This window comes from Hyperolius riggenbachi, chromosome 3 (assembly GCF_040937935.1).
Source record: "Hyperolius riggenbachi isolate aHypRig1 chromosome 3, aHypRig1.pri, whole genome shotgun sequence".
Classification (NCBI taxonomy): domain Eukaryota; kingdom Metazoa; phylum Chordata; class Amphibia; order Anura; family Hyperoliidae; genus Hyperolius; species Hyperolius riggenbachi.
This window is the reverse complement of record NC_090648.1, coordinates 121,277,080-121,294,880: the sequence shown is the minus strand read 5'-3', so window position 1 is coordinate 121,294,880 and position 17,801 is coordinate 121,277,080.

Genomic DNA, 17,801 nt, shown 5'->3' with positions numbered 1-17,801 from the left:
ATGCAGCAGTGTCTTCTGGCATGGTTAGGGGGACATGTGCAATAACGATGAATATTGAGTGTAGAACTTGAAGTAAAATAATCATTTTCCACCCTTGTTTAGGTTACCCAACACTGTCTTGTGGCATGGTAATGACAAGAAATTTGGAAAGTACACTGTAGACCTTGTAATAAAGAGTAAACTCAAAACCAGACAGCTCTATCATATGCAGCACTGTCTTCTAGCATGGTAATGGGGACCTGTGCAATAACGATGAATATTAAGTGTAGCGCTTGAAGGAAAAGAATCATTCTCCACCCTTGTTTATGTTAGACAACACTGTCTTGTGGCATGGTAATGGAGCAAAATTATGAAGGTACACTGTACACCTTCTAATAAAGAGGAAAATCAGAAACCAACCGCTCCTGCGTATGCAGCAGTGTATTTTGGCATGGTAATGGGGACATATGCAATAATGATAAATCTCGAGTGTAGAACTTAAACTTCCAAAAAAATTCTTCTAAAGGGTTTGTGTTGTACACAACGGTCTTGTGGAATGGTAATGTGGACAACTGCAATTAAGCAGAATACATACTGCATCAATAAAAATGAAAAAATGTGGATGTTATGAATCCCAACTGTGTACTGCCATGGTACTTACGGACGTTTAATACAATGCATATTGAATGATGGTTAGTAATGCAATGAAAATTAAGACCAATAGCTGTTTCAGATACTAAGATGTCGTGGTCCATGGTACTGTACAGGTGTACACAACAGTAAATAGGCATCGAATACAAAAATCACAATATGAACGTTTATGATTACTATCTATTTAAATTTGTACAATAAACTTTGATTGAAGATGTCGCATTGAAAATGATAAGCTGATCCAGTAACAGAAAACTGTACACAGAAAAATATTATTTGTATGCTTTGATTATCACCTCCATTGTAATTTCTTCAAAATTTTTGAAAGCTTACCTTGTATAAAAACATTTTCTTTAATGTACCAGATGAATTGCTTATTACATATAACTGTTTAACAATGCAATGAAAAAATTAATAAAAAGCTTATCTTTGAACACAGTCGTCATATTTTATTTAAAAATATATAAGCTCTGTTAATAACATGTATACATGAACTTAAAGTAAGCATGAGTGCTGTACGGTTTGTAAGTAAGAAAAAAAAACATTAGAAAATAAAATTCGTCTCAAAGAAAGGGAGAAAATGTAAAAATGTCCATAGTAACATGTCTGCATTACGTGCTACTATTACGTGCTACTATGAATACTTTAAACATTTGACATAAAAAGCAAAATTAAATGTTTACATTATAACGGAACTTGGTTGACATTTACATTAACAGGGAATTTTGGGTTCAAAGAAACACTGCAAGGGCTATACAATTCTAACATATCATGAACAAGGTTTAAAAATAGTAGTAGAAAAGAATCAACAGCATGATAAAAGTTTACAATTACCTGGAATTAATTGGTGGACTTAACTACCTGAAGCAGACACAAAAGAATGTGTGAATAGCATCAATCAGATTCATTACATAGTACAAAAACACGGTTAAACGTGTTTTGCAGGCCAAGTAAACTTCATCAGGAAATAAACATTGGGACAAACCAGAATTGCGGCAATAGCTTGACCGCATACTATTGTCAAAATTTGGTTCTGTACACATGTTTATTGCCTGATGAAGCAGGATAGGCCTCAAAAACATCTTGATGTATTTTAAGGTACTATTTAATCAATTTGATTGATGCTGTTCAAACAGTCTGTCGTGTCTGCTTTGGTTAGCTAAGTCCACCACTTACTTCCAGGTAAACTGCAAGTTTTTATCCACTTTTATCAGACTGGCAAATATTTCATCCAACTGCTATGCCTTGTCCAAACCTGGTGGAGGGGTGATGTAAAAACGTTATCATCTACAGACAGCAACTTCTTAGCACTGACTGAGGACAGGTGTAATATACTCACCTGCATATACAGTGGTTGCATTTGTGGTAAACCATGTTTGTGTGTATAATATGAACAATAAAAACTTAACTTGATTTATGCTTCACATTACACACTTTATTAGGCTCTCAGATTGTCTACAGATTAGGAAATCTATTCAACTATCCTGAGTCAAAAAATTGACCGGCTATATCGAAAATAACAAGAACAATAAGATAACAGGCCACAAATCAGAGGCATACACAGAATACATTCTGGAACAGGGTCACACCTCCTAATATTAAAAACAGACACTTACATTAACGTCCATTGGGTTCTGATACATGCGCATTAATTTTCTCATGGAAAGCATTTTGTGCAGTTTGTATCCTTTGGAGGCAGGTGGTGGATGGCTTGCTCCGGTGTTGTGAACCCTGGAGGGAGTGCGCCTGTCCTCCCCCCCCCCCCTCTGGAGTGCTGTATGTGAGCCAGGCCTGAGCTCTAAAGCTCGGGGTGAACCATGCTTCTCTCCTTTCTCATGTGGTGCCCCCAAATTAATGCGCATTTAGCAGAACGCAATGGACGTTAAGGTAAGTGCCTGTTTTTAATATTAGGAGGTGGGTGCTAGTGATGGGAATTCCGGCTCTTCTGAATCGGCTGCCATTAAAAAGCCGGCTCTTACGGCTCTCAATCGGCTCTTCATTAAAAATCACTGGACACCACTCAGAATCGGAGTAAGGCATCGTTCACATCACAAACGCGGATGGCCATGCGTGCGGAACGCATGCGGACCGCAACGCGTACGAACGCACGCCATCCGCGTTTGTGTGCGTTGCGTGGCTGATCCAATCACTGAAAAGTGAATGGGACAGCCACACGTTTTTACAAAAAATGCGTGCAGCATGCGTTCCCGGACCGCACAGGTCCGGAACGCATGCAGTGTGAACATCAGACATTGCACTCTATGCAATGTCTGATGTCGTGCGTGTCGGCCACCTGCACGCGTTTCCAAAACGCGGCTGGAAACGCGTGCAGTGTGAACAGGGCCTAAAACCCCGCCACCGCCTCCATGACAACTCCAGACTGCTTAGCTGACTGGGGCAATCCGTCCTGCTACTGCTCTGCTCCTCCCCATACACTCCTACAAGCTGCAACTACAGGACTACATCTCCCAGCATGCCTCAGCGCCCTTTATTACACAGCAAAGCAGAGCTGTGTGGGGCGGCTGAGGCATTGGCTCTTTTAAAACTGAGAGCCGGCTCTTGTCGTTCACAGCAAAGAGCCGGCTCTTAGAGCCGGCTCGTTCGTGAACGACTTATCACTAGTGGGTGCAGACGGCTCTCCCCGGCGCTAGCCACACTTGGGGGGGCGTCCACGCCACCCAGCCTCCCCCTCCGGGGTGCCGCTGTGGTTTCCAGGCAGTGAGAGAGCCTGGGACCCTGCGGTCCACCCAGTTGGATAAAAAGGGGGCATTGGTAATCCTCCCCGTGGCGCTCCTGGAGGCCTGGAGCACACAAAAAACTGCTAAAAGATACAAAAAATGATAGCAGATTTTAAAACGCTTTTTCTTATTTTTCAGTAGCATTTCACATACCATTTTGCGGTTTTGAAAAGCATTTTTGGTGTAGTACATTTCCTATATTGTTAAAGTAAAGCTGTTACTGAACAGCTTGTGTAACAAAAACGCCTGCAAAACCGCTCTGAACTGCCGTTTTTCAGAGCGGTTTGCGTTTTTCCTATACTTTACATTGGAGGCAGAAACGCCTCCGCAATCCAAAAAATGCCTCACCTCGGGAGGATGCGTTTCAGCAAAAAGCCTCCCGCTCTGGTGTGCACCAGCCCATTGAAATACATTACCCAAGCGTATCCACAGCCACAAGTGGATCGCAAAACGCTGCCGAACCGCTCTGGGATGCACTAAGCCGGATAGTGCTAATGTAGCATGTACCAGGGTGACTGCTTTGTGGTATTGGTTTGTGCATGCAATTGCATGAGCATTGCCTCATGAATAGCCAATTAGGCCAGATTTGCAATGTCAGACTTGCTAGGGTAAGGCCTCTTTTCCATGGACTGTGAATAGGCAGTGAAATGCCTCTCAAACTCTCATAAATGCTCAAAGCTGCCTGGTAACTGCTTGCTGCTGCCTAGTAACTGCTTGCTGCTGCCTGGTAACTGCTTGTTGATGACAGGTATCTGCTCACTGCTGCCTGGTATCTGCTCACTGCTGCCTGGTAACTGGTTGCTGAGCACACAGCTCAACAGTCCGTGGAAAAGAGGCCTTAAACTTGGTGTTTCAGCACGCATAAATTGTCTCATGCAAAGTACTTCTTCTTCTTCGAAGGTTGAGGCACTTAAGGCACATACACACATCAGACTATAGTCTTTGGAAAATGAAAGATCACAGACCAATCTTACCACCCTTCCTGTAGTATAAGAGCCATACTCTACACAGTCTTTTCTATGGAGCTGAACGCCACATCAGAAAAAAATCTTTGCAAGATGCTGCACACACAGATGCTGTACAGACACAAAAGATCAGTATCTGCAAAAGATCTGTTCCTGCCAAAAATCCATTCCTGCAAATTGCAATGATAGTCTATGAGATCTGCAGATCATCATACACACATGATTTAACTGACATTCATCTGCAGATCAAGCAGTCATCTGCAGATCTGAAAATCCATCCTGGTGGATCTGATCTGCAGATGAATGTCAGTTAAATCATGTGTGTATGATGATCTGCAGATCTCATAGACTATCATTGCAATTTGCAGAAACGGATCTTTGGCAGGAACAGATCTTTTGCAGATACTGATCTTTTATGTCTGTACAGCATCTGTGTGTGCAGCATCTTGCAAAGATTTTTTTCTGATGTGGAGTTTAGCTCCATAGAAAAGACTGTGAAGGTATGGCTCTCATACTACATGAAGGGTGGTAAGATTGGTCTGTGATCTTTCATTTTCAAAAGACTATGGTCTGATGTGTGTATGTGGCCTAAGTCTATTATATATATAGATGCAGAGCCGGGCCGACACATAGGCTGGCGAGGCTACGGCCTCTGGGCGCCTGTCAATCAATTAAATCATGAGCGCACTGCGCACTTTGGAATCGGATCCTTCCTTAAGTGCCTGCCCGCCCGGCACCCTGCAATTTACCGGCCGCGGGTGGCAGCGGCAAGAATTTGTCTACAGTGTACACTCTCTCCCTCTGAGAGAGTGTACAGTTCAGTTGCCATGGCTGCAACGCTGCGCTGCCTGCACCGCCCCCCGCTCTCAAGAGCCGATGCATGATGAATTTGATAGCCAGCGTACAGCTCACTCGTAAGCCCATGCTTACTGTGGCTGGCTGACGCTCAGTGGCTCTCGCGCGGCCCGCCCCTTGATGGGGTCACGGACTGCTTGCTGACTCCGCCCCCTTCCTCAGTCCACCACACGTCATGACGGTCACGTGACGGTGACGTCCCTCGCAGGCGTCCCTCGCAGCCGCAGGCGTCTTCTCTGGCTGGGCTGACTCTGTGTAGTGAGTAATGGACTGCACCCGGGTCGCAGCCATAATAAATCAAGTAAGTTTCGAGTCAGACTCAGTGCAATGAAGAGTCAGCTTCAGTCAGCGTCACATAGAAAGTACTAGTGACTGAGTGAGGAATACTGATTCCTGAATCCATTCCTGACTGGAGCAAGCAGGCAGCATAGTGTCATCACCTGTGTATAAAGCTGCATGCCTTAAAGTAGTTAACAGGCAAATATTTAAAAAAAAATAAAAAAATGCTTTACTCACCTGGGGCTTTTTCCAGCCCCCAGCAGCCGACTGTTCTACACTGTCACCTCCACTCTCCCAGTCTCTGTGCTTGGTGCGGAAGCCGACCCCGAGGTCATCCGCACTGCGCATGCGTGAACTGCCGCTGTTAATAAAGCCCACGTTGTACGCGGCTTACTGCGCAGGAAGCCACGTACAACGTGGGCTTTATTGACAGTGGTAGTTTGCACCTTCCGACCGCACCGAGCATGGAGACCGGTCGGCTGCTGGGGGTTGGAGAAAGCCCCAGGTGAGTAACGGTTTTCATTTAATATTTGCCTGACAACTACTTTAAAGGAAATTTGAGTTGAACTTACCTGGGGCTTCTTGCAGCCCCCTGGAGTCCTCCTGTGCTGTGCCCACGGTGCTGGTCCAAGACTCTCTGGCCAGCAGCGGGCCTCCTCAACGCACTCCCGGGGGCGTTTGCTGCATCTGCCATTTATGAGAATTGCTAATGCACATGCGCAGTGTGCGCATGGCTTAGGGCTGCACTTGTGCAGGAGCCGCCAACTGGCAGCAACCGGCCAGCTTTGTGGTGGTCGCCGCTGCTGGCCAAAGGGACTTGGACCGATGTGTCGTGGGCACAGAAGGACTCTAGGGGGTTGCTAGAAGCCACAGCTAAGTTCAACTCATTATTTGTAGACTTACAGTACCCCTGACCTCATTTTGAAATAAAATGTTTTTAACACTTTTTTTTATTTGCTGTGACATATGAGTCACAGCACCATCCTCCCCCCTTTAGCACCCCCTCTGTCCCCCACTGTGCTCAGCCATAGTACAGAGCTCGCTGATGGGCGGGCAAGAAGTGTCAATACTTCCTCCTCTCTGCCCGTCCTCAGGAACGCCCACCCCACTCGCCGTTATTAGTGCCTATCTTTACAGTGCGCTGGGGAGCTGCGCCATCTGCACTCTTGAAGTAATTTAGCTCAGAACGATAGTGTACTTGTAGCTGTATTAGTACACTATCTTTAGCAGTGAGTGGGGTGGGCGGCTGGAGAGGAGGGACTACTGACACTCCCTCACCTCCCGTTATTGACGTCCTGCTCAAGTCGAATATTTCGGCTGAGCAGAATGGGAGAGGAAGTTGCTGTGATTTCTGTCACAGCACAGCAAATAAAAAAATAACATTAAGGCTGCTTTCACAGTGGGACGTTACAGGCGCACGTTAGAGCAGCCTGTAACACACCCCACCGCACAGTAATGAAAAATCAATGGGCTGTTCACAGTGCCCACGTTGCGTTACATTACAATATTTATTATTTAACCTGTTTTAGACCTTGGTAATGAAAATCTACGCCCCCTGTTTTGGTCCTCTTATTTCACCCAGGGCGTAGATTTCAGTTACCACTGCCACACGCTCCCACTGATTGCAACGCTCTGCTGTCTCTTCACCTGGTTCCTCAGAGTTCCATCCTGTAGTCAGGAGCAGATTTCATTGGTTCCTGACTCTGTGATTGGCTCATACGGACAGCAGAGCAAGCCAAGTAGAGCGACTGAAGAGCGGCACGATCAGCGGGTGCGATGGGAGCTGAGCTCAGTAAGACCTATGGTCCCAAAGTAGTTAAGAGTATCTTCACCTTATTGGTGATGCAAATATGTTTACAGTTATGTTTAAGCATTTCTCTTGTATTTAAGAACCCACGTTCATTTTGCTGTTAATTTATCTATCTGTATTTCTATTTATTGCCTAATTTATAAAAAAAAAAAAAAGATGTTTGTATCACTTGTTTACAGTTAATTTATATAAATCCATTTTCCTGTGGAAAAATACTGTATTTGTGCATAATTTATTGTTACATTAAACGGGGGGGGGCGCACTTGGGGGGGAGGGCGCACTTGGGCAGCCCAGCCTCTGTTGGTGGTGGACCTTGTCCCAGCCCTGTATAGACGTTTCATGTTTTTGACACGCACATTGATGTTCTCTGATTCAACATGTGCAACACAATAAAGAAAGATAATATTTTATACTTTGAACTCTTCGGGACCATTTCTAATGATTTCTATTTATTGCTAATTAGAACTTAGAAAAATATACAGTACTATTAGGTTTTAGGAAAAAGATTACTGTTTTATACAGGTAATGTTTAAAATGATATATCTAATGATAGATTTTTATTAAAGTGAATAAACTGTTAAAAAAATCATCAATTTTGAAGTTTATATTAAAATTTAAATATGTTTATTTTAACTATTAACACTGGTTTAGACATTACATATACATTTTCCGTTTAAATAATTAACACTTAATTATAAAAGATAATTGTTTTTTAAAACAAATCTAAAAATAAACAGAAATGTACGTTGCATTTTTTTTTTTTTTACTAACGGAATGTATTGGTTTATACATTATGATTATATTAACATATACATAACAATTTGAAGTACAGTTTTAAACTTTCCTTTTTAAATTAGAAATAACGAAATAAAATAATATAGAATGGGGCTTTTATTTTAATCTCAATATACTCTTTAGTACTGTTTAGATTTTACCAAACCAGGTATAATGATTTAAAAACTTGTCGGTCATTTAGACGGTTGATCTTGTTTAGAAAAAATATGAAGTGAAGTGATTTTTTCACTTTTAGTTTGTGGTTAATTGACATTTAACGAAGTAAGCAGTATATGTTTTTTGAAAACATAAATATTCACAAAAATTTTCATTAACGTTATTTTACGCGGGCGCCCTTTTTTCCCGCTGGGCGCCAGATAAACGATAATTATAATGGAAGTCTATGGCGGCGCCCTTTTTGTCCACTAGCGTCATGCGCCCAAATTTCCTGCTTCCATGATTGAAGCCTTGTCTGGTTCTTTACAAACCCTCCAGACAGCAGTGGATGAGGTGCGATCCCCTCCTAGCTCTGACATACGTTTGCCTGTACCTGAGAAATTTTCTGGTCACAGATCTGACTTCCGAAATTTTAGAAGTAGAGTGTTAACTTACTTTGAGTTGAGACCCGATCTTCTGGAACTGTGGCCCAAAGGGTCACATTTATTAAGACTTTGTTATCAGGCAATTCTCAGACGTGGGCGTACAGTTTGCCCTCCGGAGACTTAGCCCTCACCTCAGTGGATGAATTTTTTAAAGCTATGGCAGTAATTTACAACGACCCAGACCTTGCTACGACTTCTGAACGGAAGCTCAAGCTTTTGCGTCAAGGCAAGGGTCCGGTCGAGGATTACGTAGCCGAATTTAGGAAGTGGTCAGTTTCAGCCAGGTGGGACACCTATGCCCTCTTAGATTGTTTCTTATCAGGGTTGTCAGATGAGGTCTCAGATCTCATGTTAAGTCTGCCTGAACCAAAAACAGTCGATGAGGCCATTTCATCGGCCATTCGAGTCGACCGCAGGCTGCGCTATCAGAAACAGACCCGGGGTAATAGTCATTTAAGAATGGTGTCCTACGCTGCGCCTCCAGTAACTCCACCTCCTCCCGTCTCGCCTCCACCCGAACCAATGCAAATTGGTCGGTCGAAACTATCCCAAGTGGAGCGAAGACGTAGGATGTCTGAGCATCTGTGTCTTTACTGCGCAGAAGGGGGTCATGGAGTACGTAATTGCCCTAACAAGTCGGGAAACGCTACCGCCTAGGAGTTGTCGGGGGTAACACCCTAGGCGCATGACTTTTACACCTAGAAGATAAACGATTACTTCTCCTTTGTACTGTTACATGGGAAGATAAGACTGAGGTTTCTGAGGCTTTTGTTGATTCCGGCTCTGCAGCTAATTTTATGGATTTCTAATTTGCAAAGAAATTGGGTATTCCGCTCACCCCGGTAAAACCACCCATTCAGGTTACGGCAGTAGATGATTCCCCCCTGCAAAGTAATCATCCGCTGTCTCAGACACCAGAGGTGGAAGTCACTATAGGGGTGCTACATACAGAGAAACTGCAGTTTTTTGTGTTACACGTGACCACCTCCACAGTCATCCTTGGCATGCCTTGGTTGCACCTTCACTCCCCACAGATCAATTGGGCTACTGGTCAGCTAACTAGCTGGTCAGCTCATTGTTTTCAGCAGTGTTTAGGGAGGGTGACACTGGGCCAGACCAGTATTCATTTGGAGGGCGTACCAGTACAATATTCCGAGTATTCGGATGTGTTCTGTCCCAAGGCTGCTGATAAGTTACCTCCACATAGCCCGTTTGATTGCCCCATCGATCTCCGATCTGGTTGTATGCCCCCTAGGGATCATCTCTACAATTTGTCTGGGCCAGAGAAAGTGGCCATGCAGTGTGATGAAACGCGGAAAAGCCGCTGTCTCTCAAGGTGAGGCGGCTGTTTCCGCGTCCAGCATGGCGTCACAACGCGGAAAAAGCGCCGCATGCCGCATAGGCAGAGCGGCGGAATCCGCATTGGGAACAGCGGAATCCGCATTGGGAACGGCGGAATCCGCATTGGAGGCGGCTTCCGCACTCAGTTCACTAGATACATTACAAAACAGTACTGGTGTGGCTGGGACTGATAGTCCACCAAGATTCAGAGTTACACGCGCGCGCGCACAAAGGCTGAGTTTAAATAACAGCCAGAAGTGAGTCAGCTGACCAGGCGGGTCAGCTGACATTTTCCACAACTCTCATTGGTCCAGCAATTAGGGAGGTCCTGGAGAGGTCCTTGTGTATATATACTGCTGGCTGTTCACTTGCTCTTTGTCTGGCGTTGCGATCACATACGTGGGAGCACCCAGATCCGTAGTCAGATCCGCAAGTGTGCCGGGACCAGCTGGAGCTGTAATCCTACACTTAGCTAGATTCTGTTGATAGATTAAAGTACTAGTTTGATTGTGATTATCTGTTATGACTTCCTGCTTGCCTGACTATCCTCCTGAACTCTGATCTTGCACCTCGATATTTCTGATACTCTGTTGCCGAACCCCGGCTCGTCCCTAGACTCTGTTTCTGCCTCCTGATTTTGTACCTCAATATATCTGATACCCCGTTGCCGAACCCTGCCTGTACTTAGACTCCGCCTTTGTCTTCTGATCTTGTACTTTATCTGTGTGTGTACGACCTGGCTTGTCTGACCTCAAGAACCGACCTTACCGTTAGAGGCGGTTCCTCGCTCTGTTAGCGACCCTTCCTCCTGAGGGTTACTTTCAGACAATCCTCCCTGCTGTCAGCCCGACTCCTCCCGTCTTGGAGAGTCCGGGTCTGCGGAAGGAATCTGTGCAGTACTCCTGACTGCGCTGAGGCTTATCCTCAAAGTGTTACTGTTACACTAAAACACTACACTCTACTCAGGTGAACAGAGGTTAGCTGGTATATCGGATTATCGGTGATACTGCAGATCACTTATAATCAGGTATACATCTGTATTTCCAGTGCAGATCACCAGTAATCAGATCCTCTCTGTGCTTCACCGATCGTTACACGCAGGAGTACATTCGTGAAAATTTAGCCAAGGGGTTCATTCGCCCTTCCCGGTCGCCCGCTGGCGCAGGGTTCTTTTTTGTTAAGAAAAAAGACGGAGGCCTGCGGCCATGCATTGATTACCGGGGCCTGAATAAAATCACAGTGAAGAATCGCTACCCATTGCCCCTGATAGATGACTTGTTTACACAGGTTACCGACGCTAAGATCTTTTCAAAATTGGATTTACAGGGTGCATACAACCTAGTGCGGATCAGAAAGGGCGATGAATGGAAGACGGCCTTTAACACGCCCGACGGGCATTACGAGTATCTAGTGATGCCCTTCGGGCTGTGTAACGCCCCGGCCGTCTTCCAAGAACTAATTAATGAGGTATTCAGGGAGGTGTTGGGCAAATTCGTGTTAGTATACCTAGATGATATACTTATTTTCTCAAACAACCTCTCTGAGCACAGGACACACGTCAAGTTTGTATTGGACAAACTAAGGCAAAACATGCTTTACGCTAAATTGGAGAAGTGCATCTTCGAGGTAACATCTGTCACCTTTTTAGGGTACATAATTTCCACCTCGGGCCTGTCTATGGATCCTTCCAAGGTCTCTGCTGTGTTGGAATGGCTTCAACCAGTGGGGTTAAAATCTCTTCAGAGATTTTTAGGCTTTGCCAATTATTATAGGAGGTTCATAAAGGGGTACTCCACTGTCATTGCACCCCTCACCAGTCTCACTAAGAAAGGGGCAGATACTACCCACTGGTCTCACCAGTCTCACTAAGAAAGGGGCAGATACTACCCACTGGTCTCCAGAAGCTCTGCATGCATTCTCCCCTCTGAAAGATTTGTTTTGCTCTGCACCCATCCTAAGACACGTCGACACCGCCTATCCCTTTATTGTTGAGGTGGACGCCTCGGAGGTCGGGGTAGGGGCTGTGCTGTCCCAGCGGTCGGGGTTGCAGGGTAGATTGCACCCATGTGCCTATTTTTCGCGTAGGTTCTCTCTGGCAGAGAGAAACTACGATATAGGCAACAGCGAGCTCCTGGCCATCAAATTGGCCTTTGAAGAATGGCGTCATTGGTTGGAAGGGGCAGAACACACGATTACAGTTTACACTGATCACAAAACTTTGGAATACATCGAGGGAGCTAAAAGATTAAGCCCCCGTCAGGCTCGATGGTCATTGTTCTTCTCGAGGTTTAGATTTATAATTACGTACACTCCGGGTAGCAAAAACATTAAGGCAGATGCCCTGTCCAGATGCTTTGAGCCAGAGACAGCACAGCATTCTGTCCCAGAGACCATTGTCCCACAGAGATTGGTGCTAGCAACAACTGAGACTTGGAAAGACTGGACACAGACTTTAAGTCCCTTTCAGCAAGACGTCCCGGAGGGGAAGCCGGAGGGGGTTATGTTTATACCACTACCATTCCGTCTTCAGATTCTGCAGATGTTCCACTCACAAAAAAACACAGGACACCCTGGGGCCTCCAGAACACAGGATCTTGTTGCCAGGTGTGCTTGGTGGCCGTCGCTGGCAACAGATTGCAAGGAGTATGTTAGAGAGTGTGCGGTGTGTGCAAAAAGTAAGCCTTCACGGCTGGCACCTGTGGGAATGTTGCAGCCCTTGCCCACCCCGAGTGAGCCGTGGACCCACTTGTCCATGGATTTTGTGGATGAGCTTCCCAGGTCTGAGGGCATGTCGGTCATTTGGGTGGTAGTCGACCGCTTCAGTAAAATGGCCCATTTTGTGCCCTTGAAAGGACTCCCCTCGGCCCAGGAGTTGGCCGATTTGTTCATCATCCATGTTTTCCGATTGCACGGCATTCCGGAAAACATAGTGTCAGATCGGGGAGTCCAATTTGTTTCGAGATTTTGGAGGGCATTTTGTCACCAAATGGGCATGGAACTGTCATTTTCGTCAGGCTACCACCCACAGACCAATGGGCGGACGGAAAGAGTCAATCAATCATTGGAACAGTTTTTAAGGTGTTACGTTGCTGAAGCGCAAAATGATTGGGTCAAGTTTTTGCCCTTCGCAGATTTGCACACAATAATTTGAAAAGTTCTTCCTCGGGATTTTGTCCATTTCAGATAGTGACCGGGAAGTTGCCTAAATTCTCCCCATTGCCAGTCGCCTCCACTCCGTTTCCAGCTCTGGAGGCCTGGCAAAGGTCATTTAAAGACATGTGGTGGATCGTGAAAAATAATTTGGAGAAGGCGGTTCAGAGTCAAAAAGGTCAAGCTGACAAAGGACGTTCCGTAGAGTGGAGGTTTCAACCAGGAGACTTAGTCTGGGTGTCCACACGTCACTTGACCTTAAAACAGCCCTCAGCCAAGTTGGGGCCCAGGTTTGTGGGTCCGTTTTCAGTAACTAGAAAGATCAACAATGTTACTTATGCCATTGATCTTCCGGCCAGTATGCGTGGCGTAAGATCTTTTCATGTGTCCCTGCTTAAGCCAGCAGTCCATGTGGGTCCCACTCCTCCTCCTCCTGTGATGATAGATGACCAACCTGAGTACGAAGTAGAGAAGATTTTAGACTCACGCATAGTTCAGAACTCAGTACAATATCTGGTACATTGGAAAGGGTATGGTATCATCAGAGATCATGGGTACCTGAAGGTCGCATGCATGCTGACAAATTAAGAAGGGAGTTCCACGCGTTGCATCCTGAGAAGCCTGGTAGGAGTTGTCCGGAGTCCACTCCTCGGGGGGGGGGGGGGATGGGGTACTGTGAGGAAACACGGAAAAGCCGCCGCAAGTGCTCAGATTGAGGCGGCTGTTTCCGCGTCCAACATGGCGGCATAACGCGAAGAAACTGCTGCATGCCGCATGGGCAGAGCGGTGGAGTCCGCGTTGGACGCGGCGGATTGCGCGCATAGCAATACTGCTGACACTGTGGGTGGATGCGGGGAAGCCGCCGCTTGCTTGGAGAGCAGTGCGGCGGCCCCCGCGCCCGAATTAGCAGATACATTGCAAAACATGTCTGGTGTGGCTGGGACTGCTAGTCCACACAGGTTCAGAAGGACGCGCGCGCGCACTGAGAGGCAGAGCTTATATGACAGCCAGAGAAGAGTCAGCTGACCAAAGCTGGTCAGCTGACATTTTTACCACCTTCCATTGGTCCAGCACTTTAGGGTGGCGCTGAAGAGCGCTATAGTATATATACTGGGTGCTGGTCATTTCTCTGGTGTCTGGCGTTGCGATCACTACGTGGTAGCACTCAGACCTTGTCTGTATCTGTGTTCTAGCATAGTTTCCAAAGGTGTTGACATCAAGGAGCTCACACCTTAGCATTAGGAATATTGAATTGTATTATTTGTTATGGCTGGATAGAGTACTGGTTAAGGGCTCTGCCTTTGACATGGGAGACCAGGGTTCGAATCCTGGCTAGGGTCAGTACCTATTCAGTAAGGAGTTCAAGGCAAGACTCCCTAACACTGCAGGGTGGCCTCTTGAGCGCGTCTTTAGTGGCTGCAGCTCTTGAGCGCTTTGAGTCCGACAGGAGAAAAGCGCTATACAAATGTTTGGATTATTATTATCGGATTATTATGACCTTCTGTCTGCCTGACTATGCCTCTGAACTCTGATCCTGTACCTTGCTAGTTCTGATTTCCTGTTGCCAAAAATTCTGCTCGTTCTTGGACTCTGTATTTGCCTCCTGATTCTGTACCCTGCAATTCTGATACTCTGTTGCCAAACCCTGCCTGTTTATCGGATTCCGTATCTGTCTCCTGAATCTGTACCTTATCTGTCTGTGTGTTAACGACCTGGCTTGCCGACCTCGAGAACTGGCCTTACTGTTAGAGGCAGTTCCCAGACCTGTTAGTGACACCTTCTCACTGGTGTCACTCACACTCTGTCCTTCCTACTCTTAGCCGAGCTCCTTCCCCGGGAGAGTCTAGGCCAACGGAAGGAACATACTTCTGTGCAGTACTCAAGGTATTGCTGTTGCACTTTACACTCACTTAATAACTCAGGTGTCCAGAGGTTAGTAGATATATCTGATTATCGGTGATACTGCAGATCATCAATAATTGGGTATATTCTGTATTCTCGGTGATACTGCAGTTCACCGGTAATCAGACCCTCTCTGTGTTACACCGATCGTTACAATTTGACTTTGCTTTAGTGCCACCATTTGTGAAATCGGTAAAGGAAGCCATACAGTAGGAATCTGATGATGACCCTGAAGAAGGGACTTCAAAATGAAGGGAATAGAGGGGATATTACACACACCTCAATAAGACAAGAGTCCTTTCCTTTCTTAACGGAAATGGAAGACGTGATGAAAGAAGAATGGCTGAAAATGGAGGAAAAACCTCCTCTAGCCAATAGGCTTTCAAAGCTGTACCCTTTGCCAACTGAAGAATCTAAACCATTAGATAACGCCCCTGTGACAGACGCTTCCGTGATAAGACTGGCGAAATATATGACCTTACCACTGGATGATTGTATTTCATTCAGAGATGTTCTTTTGAGGAAGGCAGATCTAGACCTCAAGAAGTCATATTTGGCAGCGGGAGGCCCCTGCAAGCCAGCGGTTGCTCTGGCCGCAGTAGGGAAGGCGGTCAGGTCATGGACAGACAACATTGAAGCGGCCATAAATTCAGATATTGACAAAGATGCAATTGTCTCAGCCTTGGAAGATCTTAAATTGTCAGCTGATTTTATAGGAGAAGCAGCCTTTGACGTTGTAAGATGTGCATCACGGTCCATGCTGTATTCTGTAACAGCGAAAAGAGCACTTTAGTTGAAGTCATAGTCAGCCGACCCGAACTCCAGACAAGCCTGGTGTAATCCATTTGATGGAAAATCATTTTTCGGGGAGAAAATGGATACAGCCATTTCCAAAGTAACAGGGGGAAAATCTGGTCTACTACCCCAAGACAGACGTCCAACAAGACAGAATCCCCCTAATTCTCAGCAACAGCACAGATATAGAAATGCCAGATCTTACCGGCCAGGCAAAAATTTCAGGAAGAATTGGAAGAGCACGCAAGGCACCTTACAAGCCTTAACCAAGCAGAAGTCAGCAGGCCCCACGAGTAACCAAAAGAAGTCTTTTTGACATTTTGCTCGTCCAGGACACACCAGTTGGAACACATCTAAAATCTTTCAGCAAGGTGTGGAGGTCAGAAATAAACTCATGTTGGGTAAACAGGACAATATCTGTCGGCCACTCCTGGACTTTCAAAAAGACTCCACCAAATACTTTCATCCCGACAAGGATTCCAGACTCCAAACCAAAGAGACTCATCTTATTCTCCTATCTAGAGGAGTTGATTCAAAAACAGGCCATATCACCAGTTCCTTGGGAACACAGAGGACAGGGGTTCTACTCCCCTCTGTTCTTGGTTCAGAAAAAGTCAGGAAAGTTGCGCCCTGTACTGGACCTGAAGAAGCTGAATCGCTTTATCAACCTAGACAGCTTCAAAATGGAATTGTTAAAGTCTATAATTCAGGCAGTCTCCCACAAAGATTGGTTACTATCAGTAGATCTCCAAGATGCGTATCTACATGTGCCGATAAGAACAGACTTACAGAAATATCTCAGGTTCGGAGTGGGAAATCTTCATTGCCAGTTCCGATGTCTACCTTTTGGCATATCAACGGCACCAAGAACTTTTACAAAGATCCTTGTCTCAGTTATTGCCACACTAAGGGTACAGAGCCTACGCGTCTACCATTATCTGGACGACATTTTATTGCTGGCTGAAAGTCGAGAAAGTCTCCTAAAACACAGACAGATTCTTCTTCAGACTCTGATAAAATTCGGTTGGTTAATAAACGAAGAAAAAAGCCAACTAGAACCAAGCAAAGACATGGTTTTCCTGGGGGCCCGATTCCAAACACGGGAAAACTCGATATCCATCCCGGAAGAAAAAAATTCAATAATTCAGCAGCGGGTACAGTCGACAATAGATCGGAATTGGAGAACAGCAAGGGAATGCCTCAGGTTGCTTGGAACTCTTTCAGTGACCATTCCTATGCTGCCATGGTCACACTGGCACATCCGGGGCTTCCAAATGGGGTTCCTGCAGCAATGGAACAAGGAAAGTATGGAACAGCGCATACTAGTCTCCAGAAAGATGAGGGACAGCCTGTCTTGGTGGATGTCCGACTGTTTCATCCACGGGCACGTTCAAATTACGCCAGACCCACCTGTTATAATCACAACGGACGCGAGCAAAAGGGGCTGGGGAGCGACCTGCAGAGGCCTAGTAGCTCAGGGTCTCTGGGACATGGATTCAACATCCCAATCATCAAATCTGCTAGAACTAAAAGCAGTCCTATACGCCCTACAGACTTTCCTCAGTCAGATTCAACACAGACACTGTCTGTTGAGGATAGACAATATGACAGCAGTGGCCCACATACAGAGGCAAGGGGGTACACACAGTCAAATTCTGATGAACATTACAGATCAGATCTTTCAGCTGGCGGAAGAGAATCTGGCATCACTCAAGGCGGTGTATAACCCAGGAGTACTAAACACAGAAGCAGACTATTTAAGCAGAGAAATTCTGGACAACAACGAGTGGTCATTAGATCACAGGACCTTCAGCAGGATATGCTCGATATGGGAGAAACCGGAGATAGACCTGATGGCATCCCACAAGAATGCGAAATTGCCGAGGTTTTTTTCGAGATACCAATCTCCGGGCTCAGAACCAGTGGATGCACTGACAGTTCCATGGGACTTTCAGGTGGC